Source organism: Gavia stellata, chromosome 13 (genome assembly GCF_030936135.1).
Source record: "Gavia stellata isolate bGavSte3 chromosome 13, bGavSte3.hap2, whole genome shotgun sequence".
Taxonomy (NCBI): Eukaryota; Metazoa; Chordata; class Aves; order Gaviiformes; family Gaviidae; genus Gavia; species Gavia stellata.
In genome coordinates, this window is record NC_082606.1 from 836768 (window position 1) to 847809 (window position 11042).

General features: G+C 51.5%; 1 non-coding gene across 1 annotated transcript; it reads right to left on the bottom strand.

Annotated features, from left to right (window-relative positions):
- Positions 1-6120: 6120 nt before the first annotated feature.
- Positions 6121-6202, bottom strand: TRNAS-AGA (transfer RNA serine (anticodon AGA)). Its single transcript has one exon. It is a non-coding gene; the product is annotated as a tRNA-Ser (tRNA).
- Between the last annotated feature and the right edge of the window lie 4840 nt (positions 6203-11042).

Below are 11042 nucleotides of genomic sequence, written 5' to 3' on the forward strand. Positions count from 1 at the left end.
CTGACCACTTCAGGGCTGATCGAAAGTTAATTTGGGCATTGTCCAAATGTCTCTTAAACACTGATAGGTAAGGGGCATCAACCACAACTCTAGGAATCCTGTTCCAGTGTTTGACCCCCCTCTTGGTAAAGAACTGTTTCTTAACATCTACACTGAGCCTTCCCTGACACAGCTTTGAACCATTCCCACATGTCCTGTCACTGAATACTAGGGAGAAGAGATTAGAACCTCCCTGTGTACTTCCCCTCCTCAGGAAAGTGTAGAGAGCAGTGAGTTCGCCCTTCAGTCTCCTTTTCTCCAAGCTAGACAAACCTAGTGTCCTTAGCCCCTCCTCACAGCACATGCCTTCCAGCCCTTTCACCAGCTTTGTTACCCTCCTCTGGATGCATTCAGTTACCTTAATATCCTTTCTAAATGGGGGGGGCCAGAACTGCAAACGATACTCCAGGTGAGGCCGCACCAAAGCTAAATACAGCAGAGTAATCACCACCTTCACCATCTTGTTATGCTGTGTTTAACACATGCCAAAATGTGGTTTGCCCTCTTGGTTGCCAGGGCACACTGCTGACTCCTGTTGAGCCTGCTGTTGACCAGCACCCCCAGATCCCATTCTGCAGAGCTTTTCTCCAGCCAGTCTTCTCCCAATTTATACTTCTGTCTGACTATGCTCTCCTTTTTTGTAGGTATGGGCATTCTCTGTGTGTGTCAATATTGGCTTATACAGTCTCCTAGAGCACCTGGGAGTCCTCGTGGTATGGAAGAGTTGGGAAAACCCCTGAACTCGAGGCTATGAACTTCAGTTGACACGGTGGCCCGGCCTCAGGCATACCAGGGATACCAGAGCTCATAGACTCATTCCTCCGAAAATTCTGCTTCTGTTCCCACATATTTTAGCACCATTCCTGAATCATCTGGTGCTTCTGTGGAATCTTGCTCTGCTGCTGCCTTCCAAGGCATTGCCTTTTGGTGGCTGGTCAAGGGCCCATGAGACTCAGTGCACCCCAGAACAATGAAGGTTGGAAGCGATCTCTGGAGTTCCTCTGGGCTGACCTCCTGCTCCAAGCAGACCAAACTTCCAAATTACCTCAGTAGGCTCTGGGCCTTGTCCCATCGAATTCTGAATACTAACACTGTTGGAGAGGTCACTGTCTCTTGGGCAGCTCTTGCAGGGCTGCACCATGCCCTCTTTCACATCTTTTCCCAAAAAGACAGCTGGCACAAGCCTTGTTGCAACTTGTGAGTAATGTGGGTCTTAGTGATTACTCAAGTCGTGTTGTACCTGAACAGGGTACAGGAACGCTGTGTAAAACCGCATTCATACTGTGTAAAAGCACAATCTTGTGCTGCTGCTGCCTTCCAAGGTCATATCCCTGTTCCCCACAGCAAATCCCCCAGCAGCAATCTGTCACCTCCACACCACTGATCGCCTGGAGTGATTGCTGTCAATAGGAGAGGGAGAGCTTTTACCCCAAATTACAAGTGACAAGTGCCCTGCCCTCCACTTGTGGCAAAATGGGCCCCTCGGACGCAACACACACACACGCGCGCGCGCGCACACACACGCGCGCACACACACACACGCACACACACCACACACCACACACCCACCCCCCACCCCCCCACCCCCCCACCCCCCCCCCCCCCCCGAGCAGGCAGCGAGGTGTGCCATTTCCCTTAAAGTCACGCCCCTCTCCCTGTCACGTGGTCTGTTGTGATTGGCTGGCGGGAACAGCCGCCCCTTCCCGTTTACCTGCAAGTGCATCTGACCAGGAAGTACCTTCCCCTACATAGATGAGGGCGCCATCTTCTTTCAGCTGCCATTTTATGGCAGGGAGCTGCCATTTGATTAAACACTGTACCCAAGTTGGTTTCATACTGCTCTGTGATTGGCTGACAGCCATTTCTTGACCCCGTCATACCCACCTGCTCTCAGGCAGACCTGGGATTGGCTGTCAGGACCAGCCAACCCTACCCGTGTACCCAGAAACACGTCAGGCAAGGAAGCCCCCACTCACTGACTACAGGGAAGAGGCGACTTTTGACAGCGGCATTCCCCATGGGTTCTCACATTGCTTTGTGACTGCCTGACAGCCATTTTTGACACTGTCACGCCCGCATGTTCTCAGATGTCCCTCTGATGGGCCATCCACTTCCTTTGGACAAAGACGTGTTTGGATACAAAATGATAGAGCATGCAGTGGCATCCACTATGGAATGAAGATGAGCACCTAGCGCAAGCGATATTCCTGTGGACGGCCCATTGCCTGCACAGGCAGAGTTGGCCTCACAGTCAATACCCAAGGGATCTTCTGGCTTCTGGCCCATCAGGTACTCAGGCAGCTGGGATTCACTTGCAGAAGTAACTCATCCTGGAAACCCTTTCCAGAGAAATAAAGAAAAAGATGTTATTTGCTATTTTTCATTACACTCTATTCCTAGCTCGTTTCTGTCAGGCTGTGCTCTCCTTTTTTTGTGGATGTGTGTGTTTCTATGTGTGCATGAGATGTTGGCAACTGTATCTAAATCTGTACTAGCCATCAAGTGCAAGGGTGAACAGCAGCAAACAGGCTAGGAAATCTCAAGCAGCATTAGCCAGTGAGTAGACTGGATCAGCATCAGGGACTGCCCAGGGTTGGAGCACAACACCGGGCAAACTGTGCTCAGGCTCCAGGCATACGCTCTGCACAGATCTACTGTTAGGCCCAGTGTTCGGTGGACCTGCTGTTCAGTGGACATGCTTGTGTGAGTGAGAGGGGGTGTGTGTCCAGCACTGAATTCTAGTCCAGAGCAGCCAGAGGGGAAGAGAAGGATCGGGCCATGTCTGGTTTTGGGCAGTGAGGAATGAAATAAACAAAACACTGCCATTCCTCCCACTTTTTCCAGGCTCAACTACATTGCTTCACTGCAGACTACTCCAGCATGGGTTCTCCAGTGGAGAGGAGCTGCTCTCCAGAGAGCTCATGAGGGCTGCAACCCTGCCCAGAAATCCAGCTCCCAGGGGGCTGCAGGACTGTGCCCAGCGTAAAAGTCAGTTCTTTGCTGGCTGAGGAGGCAGACAAGGACACTTTAGCATAGAATTACCAAGGGAAATAATTCTCCTATTTTAGCTATGCACATAGCAGTGCCCCAGTCTAATGCATGGAGGACCCTGATACAGAGGAAAGCAAGGTTTCTATATGTTACATTACAGTTTTGTTGACCAATCAAATTACTTACGTTAAGGGGTGGGCTAATCAGTTACTATTGGTTGCGTAAGCAGTATGTTCTTGTCCCATTCAGGATCAGTATGTGCTTTCCCATGCAGTTGTTGTGGACATAAGGTCAGTGGGGTTTTAATCTTCATTGTTCTAAACCAATGTGCCGTGCAGGTGGAGTGGTTTTATAGCGGTTTCTGTTCAGCTGCTGTTCTGGCCGTGGTTATATGCCTGGGGTATTTTTGAAAGGCAAATCTCCTGTTGGTTTATAGTCTGTATGGGTTGTTCTCAGCCAGTGAGAGCTGGTTTAGGTTTGGTCTTCAGGTCACGTGGACCGTGAGATAAAAGCTGTTAGTCCTAGGCAGTGTTCATTTTTCTAAGCAAGTTGTATAGCTGTTAGTACCTTGCCTTTCACACCAGCTGCAAAGGTCTTGCCCTGCCTTTGCTGTGCTGTGCTCCCCCATGGCTCCAGACTTGTCCTCCTTCCTGGTGCAGCGCTGCCCTTGCTGCTCCCTGACAGCCAAGGGCTGCCCCTGCCACCACACAGTGTGCCAGGGAGTCAGAGAAACCCCAACCCCTCCTCTCCCTGCCTGGCATGGATCCTGCCCTGCCCAACACTGCTGGGGGTGGAGGTGGCTCCCAATCCCCCCAGGGCAGGGCCGGCCCAGCCCAGCTGGGTGCTCACCAGCCTTAGCTCCTGTGTGATGTTGAAGGACAGCTGTGAGCTGGCTGAGCTGGTAGAGCCTGTTGGTGTGGGCAAGGGAGGAGGTGGCAGTGCTGAGGCCTGCATGTTTGTGCTCTGTCTGCTGGTTCCCTGTCCCATCCAGGGCCCAGAGCATGCAGCAACCAGGCAGAGGAGACAAAAGCAAAAGCAGGATGGAGAGGGCTGGGATGTGGGTGCAGATATGAGCGTGGGGAGTGTGGCTGCAGCCTGCCTGCTACAGAGGCTACTGCTCAGGACAGAGAATTTGACCTGGCTCAGCTCCAGGTGCTCTCCCCATTGCCCCTTTCCTTCTTCATCCATGCTGAGAATCTCTCTGAGCATCTTTTTACTTTGCACTGCTTCCTCCACCCTCAGTGGCATGGCTCTGGGAATCAGACCATGCACCAGCAATGGGCTTTTCTCTCCTTCTCTCCTTCCTTCTCTTTCTCCCTCAAGCTTTCCCTTTTCATTTAAGATGCTGCACCACCCAGGCAGGCTACCAGCAGCCCCTCTTCCTCTCAGGGGCTGTGAGAGAGCCACCCTATCAGGGTCTGTGATAGCAGGGGATGGATTCCTGATGGCACATTCACCAACATGTCATATTTTGCACTTCCCAGAACAGGAGGAGACAGGACAGACCCACCCCTCATCATCTCATCCTAATGCTAAATTTGGGAAAGCCCTCTGGGAAAAGCTGTCCATGTGTGCAAGAGTGGGGACAGGTCAGGCAGAATAACCGCAGGATCCCAGGCAAGATCTCAGATCCATGAAGTGTTATACCTCCTTCGTTAGCAATGAGGGCCCTGTTGTGCAGGCTCTCTTTGGAGATTAGTAGCTGTATTGGGTTTGCGTGGCAAAGTTTTGGTAGCAGGGGGGCTACAGGGGTGGCTTGTGTGAGAAGATGCCAGACGCTTCCCCCTTGTCCAACATAGCCAAAGCCAGCCAGCTCCAAGACAGACCCACCGCTGGCCAAAGCTGAGCCAATCAGTGCTGGTGCTAGTGCCTCTGTGATATCATATTTAAGAAGGGGGAAAAACTGCTGCACAATCACAGCCAGAAGAGAGGAGTGAGAATATGTGAGACAAACAACTCTGCAGACACCAAGGTCAGTGAAGAAGGAGGGGGGGCTCCAGGTGCCAGAGCAGAGATTCCCCTGCAACCCATGGTTAAAACCATGGTGAGGCAGGCTGTCCCCCTGCAACCCATGGAGGTCCGTAGTGGAGCAGATTTTTACTTGCAGCCTGTGGAAGACTTGACACCAGAGCAGGTGGATATGCCCAAAGGAGGCTGTGACCCCGTGGAGAGTCCAGGCAGGAGGAGGCTCTCGACAGGACCTGTGACCCATGGAAAGGAGCCCATGCTGGAGGAGGTTTTCTGGCAGGACTTGTAACCCCGTGGGGGACCCATGCTGGAGCAGTCCATTCCTGAAGGACTGCACTCTGTGGAAGGAACCCATGCTGGAACAGTTCATGAAGAACTGCAGCCCATGGGAAGGACCCATATTGGCGAAGTTCATGGAGGACTGTGTCCCATGGGTGGGACCCCACCCTGGAGCAGGGGAAGAACGCAAGGAGGAAGGAGCAGCAGAGACAACGCATTATGAACGGACCCCAACCCCCATTCCCTATACCACTGTGCTGCTCAGGGGAAAGAAGTAGAGAAATTGGGAGTGAAGTTGAGCCCAATAAGAACGGAGGAGTGGGGGAAAGGTGTTTTAAGATTTCTTTTTATTTCTCATTATCCTGCTCTGATTTGATTGGTAATAAATTAAATTAATTTCCCCAAGTTGAGTCTGGTTTGCCCATGATGGTAACTGGTGAACGATTTCCCTGTCCTGATCTCAACTCAAAACTTTTGTTATATTTTCTCTCCCCCTGTCCAGTTGAGGAGGGGGTGTGATAGAGTGGCTTGGTGGGCACCTGGCAGCCATTCGAGGTCAGGTGTAGGGAAGAGAGCTGATGGGGCTGTGCTGCTTGGGATATGTGGTGAGGTCAGGCTCGTAAGTTTTGCTCAATAACCAACAAAAGTGGACTTCTTACTGGCCCTTTGTCTTCACCAAACTTGCCTACCTTGTAAATGGGGAGAAGAATTTCCCATCCATGCAGGCATTTCTGGGGGAGGCAGGAACAAGGATGATAGGCAAAGGGGTGCCCTGTGCAGATATCTGGAGTCCCACAGCTGCAGCGTGGTCAATTGCAGGGAGCCCAAAAGGAGACTGTGCCCCGTAGTTGGCAGGATTCGAACCTGCACGGGGAAACCCCAATGGATTTCTAGTCCATCACCTTCACCACTCGGCCACAACTACCTGCTCCAGTCCACTCTGCCCTGCTGATCACGTGCCCTCTGCAATGACACCTGGCTCCCTGGGAGTTTCAGGGCCAGGCTTCACTCAAAGCTCTGCAGCTGGGACCTTCATGGAGCATGACAGCCACATGGAGTCAGGTTTCCAGAGGCCTTGACAGGTGGAATCCCAGGGACAACAGGTGAAGCTCCCAGTGCCTTTTCCTCAGCCAGGCATCTGGGATATCCTGCCACAGGACATGGTTTCACTCCCCAGCTGGTGTCTCAGCTGCTGCCAGGGAAGAAGGGAAGGCAGTTGTGTGGAGACAACCAGGGCTGGTGGCAGTTGTGGGGTGGGATATTAGACCCTGCTTTGCTTCTCAAATTTATCTGAGGGGGACTCCAAGGCTGCTGTGAGGACTAGGGTGGGGAAATTCCTGCAGGGAATATGGTGACCTCCTGGCAGCAACTCCAGCCTCTTGGGGACGTAGGGTGGTGTCAACCATTGAACAAAGACTATCACACTTGCCCTGCGGGTTGTTGGTGTGTAGAGGGTTATGGTTTGTGAGAGTGGGAGAGATCTATGGAAAGGGCAAGGTGAAGCCTGGATGAGGAAAAGTGAGAAGGGGAAAAGGGAGAATAAATGGAATGTTTGGATGACTTTGAGGGAGACAGGAGAGATATTGTTTTGGGGGAATAGGTATGTCCTGAACTTTTTTCCAGCATTCTCAAGCATTCTCCAATTATTGAGCATGGACCAAAATGTTAAAGGATCTGCAAAATGGATCATTTCCCTCACTAGGTGAAATTAGCTCTGATTGCCTTTTGCCTCTGGTGCAGGAAAATTTTGTTAATGAGTCAGTGTGGAGGTTGCACGTATGGCAGTGCTTGTGTGCATGCAAGGCAAGAGTGGGAGCTGGTCACCGTTGAGGGGATAAGCATGAGGAGTGGCTTGAGGAAGTCTGTGTATAGGGGGATGGAAGGAGGAGGCCAGCCAGTCTGTGAAGTGGAGGAGCAGGAGACAGGCCAGGCTCTGATCTGGAGGAGCAGGAGGCAGCACTGCCCACAGGTGCGTTGCTGGTATAGTGGTGAGCATAGCTGCCTTCTGAGCAGCTGACCTGGCTTTGATTCCTGGCCAGTGCTGACAAACATCTCTGTAGCCTGGCTCCAGGTTTTCTTACATCTTTTGCAGGCAGCCTCTCCTGCTCAAAAAATACCCAGCTTTCCCCTGGGATTTCAAGCCAGTCCTCTTGCCTCTCTGCAGCCTTGAGACCAACTGAGACCAATGCTTTCAGCCTGCTGGCAGGGCTCCAGGCTGAGCTCCTCACTGCAGCCAGGAGAGAGGCTGTTTTAGCCTGGCACAGAGCTGTGCTTGCTGCTGCTGTGGCTGGTTGCACCTGGCAAGAAAAGCATTCTGCCATTGCAAGGCACCGATGAAGATCATTAATGCCTAGGTGGTGGTCAAGGGAGAGACTGTGCTTCATGAAGGCAGGTATGCAATTTTCGAGTGTGGTAGGAGGAGGCCTGTCTGTCTGAGCTGAAGTCACCCTGGAGACTCTGACCTACACTTTCCAGGCTCCGGTATTGCAGAGACATCTGGAAGTTTACTGGAATTGGGTTTAATGATGTTCCTGGTAACTAAGAAGTAAAACAACCTCATTTCTCTGGCAGCTTATAGCCTCTGGGCAAGGAAAAGACAAGGAGCCTCTCTCAACTAGACTCTCTACATGAAGGGCATGAACCTTCTCAAGTCTCTGATTCCCATGTTGCATAAAGAAAAAAAGCAACATTCTTTGCTGTGCTGTCAGTCAAAAAGCATTCTGGAGGGTGGGGTTGTATGTGGGGTTTGTTTTAGGACAGTATTTACAGACTCCCACTCTGTCATCAGCAATGCTACAAGTAGTTGGAGATACAAAAAGACGGATCATGATTGCGCATGCTCGGTTCCCTGCTGAAATGCCCACCCTAACCCCATGTTGCAGTCACACTGCCTATATCAAGACCTGAAAACCAGCACTTTCCTGCTTTCCAATCCATACCCATCCCCGCGAACTTATTCCCACAACACCAATGAAGCAGAGAAGTGCCAAGACAGTTTTTCAAATGAGGTTTGTGAACAACAAATGAGAGGACCGAGAGTTTAACGCAAAAGGATGTATGAACATTCACAATGAACGCTGGGAAACCAGATTAAGGACTCATGCTCAATGACTCTGAGGCTTTTAGGTGCTCTGCTACAAGTTCAGGGATCTCTATCCACAAGTGGCGGTAAACTCGGCACAAAGGCCAGTTGCTCTTCCTTGCAGAGCAGAGGCTTAAGTGACGGAGGAAGAGAAGAAACCACCACAAGTCTCCAGCTATGCTGCAAAAAGACTTTAATGAGAAGGAGCAAATGCAGTGGCACAGAACAGAGACCAGGAAACACGTCTGCAGGATTCACGGAGGCACAGAGAATGGCCCGTTTCCCAAGGGCAAGCTCCACACCAAAATGCTTTTTGCCATTCTGCTCTACCTGGTGACAATCCCAGCCCACCAAGAGCAGTCCCTAACTCCAGCACCCTCCCCCTGTCAGCAGGAGGTTCATCAAAGCAAAAGAGAATGAGCCCTTTCTTGAGGAGCTCAGAGCAAAGCAGATCCAGAGGAGCAATAGTGAGGCCTGCCGTGCAATGAGGAGCAGTGGGCACAGGTCTCTCCTGCCACGTGGGATGAGGACACCCAGCCCATCTGCATGCCATGGCCATGCTCCTGCTGCAGGGTCCTCATTTTTCTTCCTGCTCTAAAGGAGATGATCTGCTGGCTTCAGCAGTTCAGACTGCAGTGGAGTGGAGGCAGACACAGCCCTGACCCCCCCAGACCAAGGGAGCCCCCAGAAGAGATGGGAACCCCACCGGCACTCAGGGAGCTCCCAACAGCAGCTGACAGAGAGGATCCCACGGCTGTGCTCTGAGGGAAAGAGGTGAGGATGGGGCCCGGCAGGGTCACCACCACCGGGGAGGCCTCGATGGCCACCGTGGAGTCAGCGCAGCGGGCGACACAGGGCTCACTGCAGCTGCTTGCAAGTGGGGTTGGGCCAGAGGCGCCGCAGGGGCGTGGGAGACAGCGTCTGAAGCAAGACATCTCTTGGTGAGGGAGGCAAACCTGAAACACAGAACAAACACAGACCCCAACATCAGTCTGTCTTTCTTTTCTTCAGCTCTCTCTGAAGATCCACTTTGCTGCCCTCCATCTCCATTTCTAGCTCCATGTCCAGAGAGGGCCTGCAGCTGATCTTGCTAATACGCACAACAGGTGTGACATCTCACCTTAAGGCTAGATTTGAAGGACTAGGAGCAGAGCTGTGCCTAAATGGCTGCTGATTCCACCAGGACCTCCTTCTGTAGTTCCTTCTGCAATAGCACAGCTGAAGATTGATAATATTGTCTCAGCACAAATAGGCTGCGTTGAAGACATGTCTCGGAAATCACCTCTTAAAAACACACAGTGTGCCTACAGCTCTCATGGCACTCATTATGCTCTCCAAGTAGCATGGTACAGAAAGGCTGACCACTTTTGGGATAGGACCATGCACAGTGGTTTTAAAGCACAAGTGGTAAGACTGATCATACCCCATCTCCAAAACAAACATTGCTGCATTTAAGGTGGCACTGGATGCACTTGGCCATTTCATTAGAGACCATCTGCTGCAATTTGAAATTTGGCCAAGCAAATCTCCCTGCAGCTGAGCCCCACTGATCCCCTTCTGCTTGAAAGAACCCCCCTCTTCCTAGCTTTCCCCAGCCACCTCTACCAAAAGGGAAAGAGGTTGCAGCTGTAGAACGTTTCCATTGCAGGGCCAAGTTGATGCAGCCCAAGTATCAACCTGAGTAGCCACCATGACAGCAGTTCAGACCACAGGGAGAGATGGAACAGGCTCATGCTTACCTTGTTCCTTGAGGAAAGGGAGGCAAGAGAGGAGGATGCAGAGCCTGGAGCAGCGCAGGCTTTTATGCTGTGTCCCAGAGCCCCACAGCATCACAAACATTCCTTGCTCATGAAGCATCTAAACATCTAGTAGTTGCTGTTTGTCAAGGCCTTGCTGATGATTAAGACTTTGCCTCTTTCATCTCAAATATTGTACTCCCTTTTCATACCATACTAGAGAGGGAGAATCACCTCCATCGACCTGTTAGCCAGACTGCTTTTGATGTAGCCCCCAAGTCCTTCTCTGCATTGCTGCTCTCAATCTTCTCATCGTCCAGCCTGTATCCATGTTTGGCATTGCCCTGGCCCAGGTGCAGGGCCTTGCACTTCCCTTGTTGAACTTCATGAGGTTCTCACAGGCCCTCCTCTCTACCCTGTCAAAGTCCTTCTGGATGGCATCCCTTCCCTCTGGAGTATCAACCATAGCACTCAGTTTCGTGTCATCGCAAACTTGCTGAGGGGGCACTCAATCCCACTGTCCATGTCCCTGACAAAAATGTTAAATATTACTGGTCCCAGTACAGACCCCTGAGGGACATCACTGGTCACTGGTCTCCACCCCGGATATCAAGCTGTTGTCCACAGCTCCTTGAGTGTGACCATGCAGATAATCCCCTATCCACCAAGTGGTCCACCTGCCAAATCCATGTCTCTGCACTTTAGAGACAAGGGTATTGTGCGGGGACAGTATTTAATGCTTCGCACAAACAGATAACATCAGTCGCTCTTCCCTTATCCACCGATGTTGTAAATCTGTCTTAGGAGGCCGCTAAGATTTCAGGCACAATTTGTCCTTAGTGAAGTCATGTTGGCTGTCACCATTCACCTCTCTGTATTCCATGTCCCGTAGCATAGTTTCCAGGAGGATCTGCTCAATCATTTTGCTGGGCACAGAGGTGAGAATG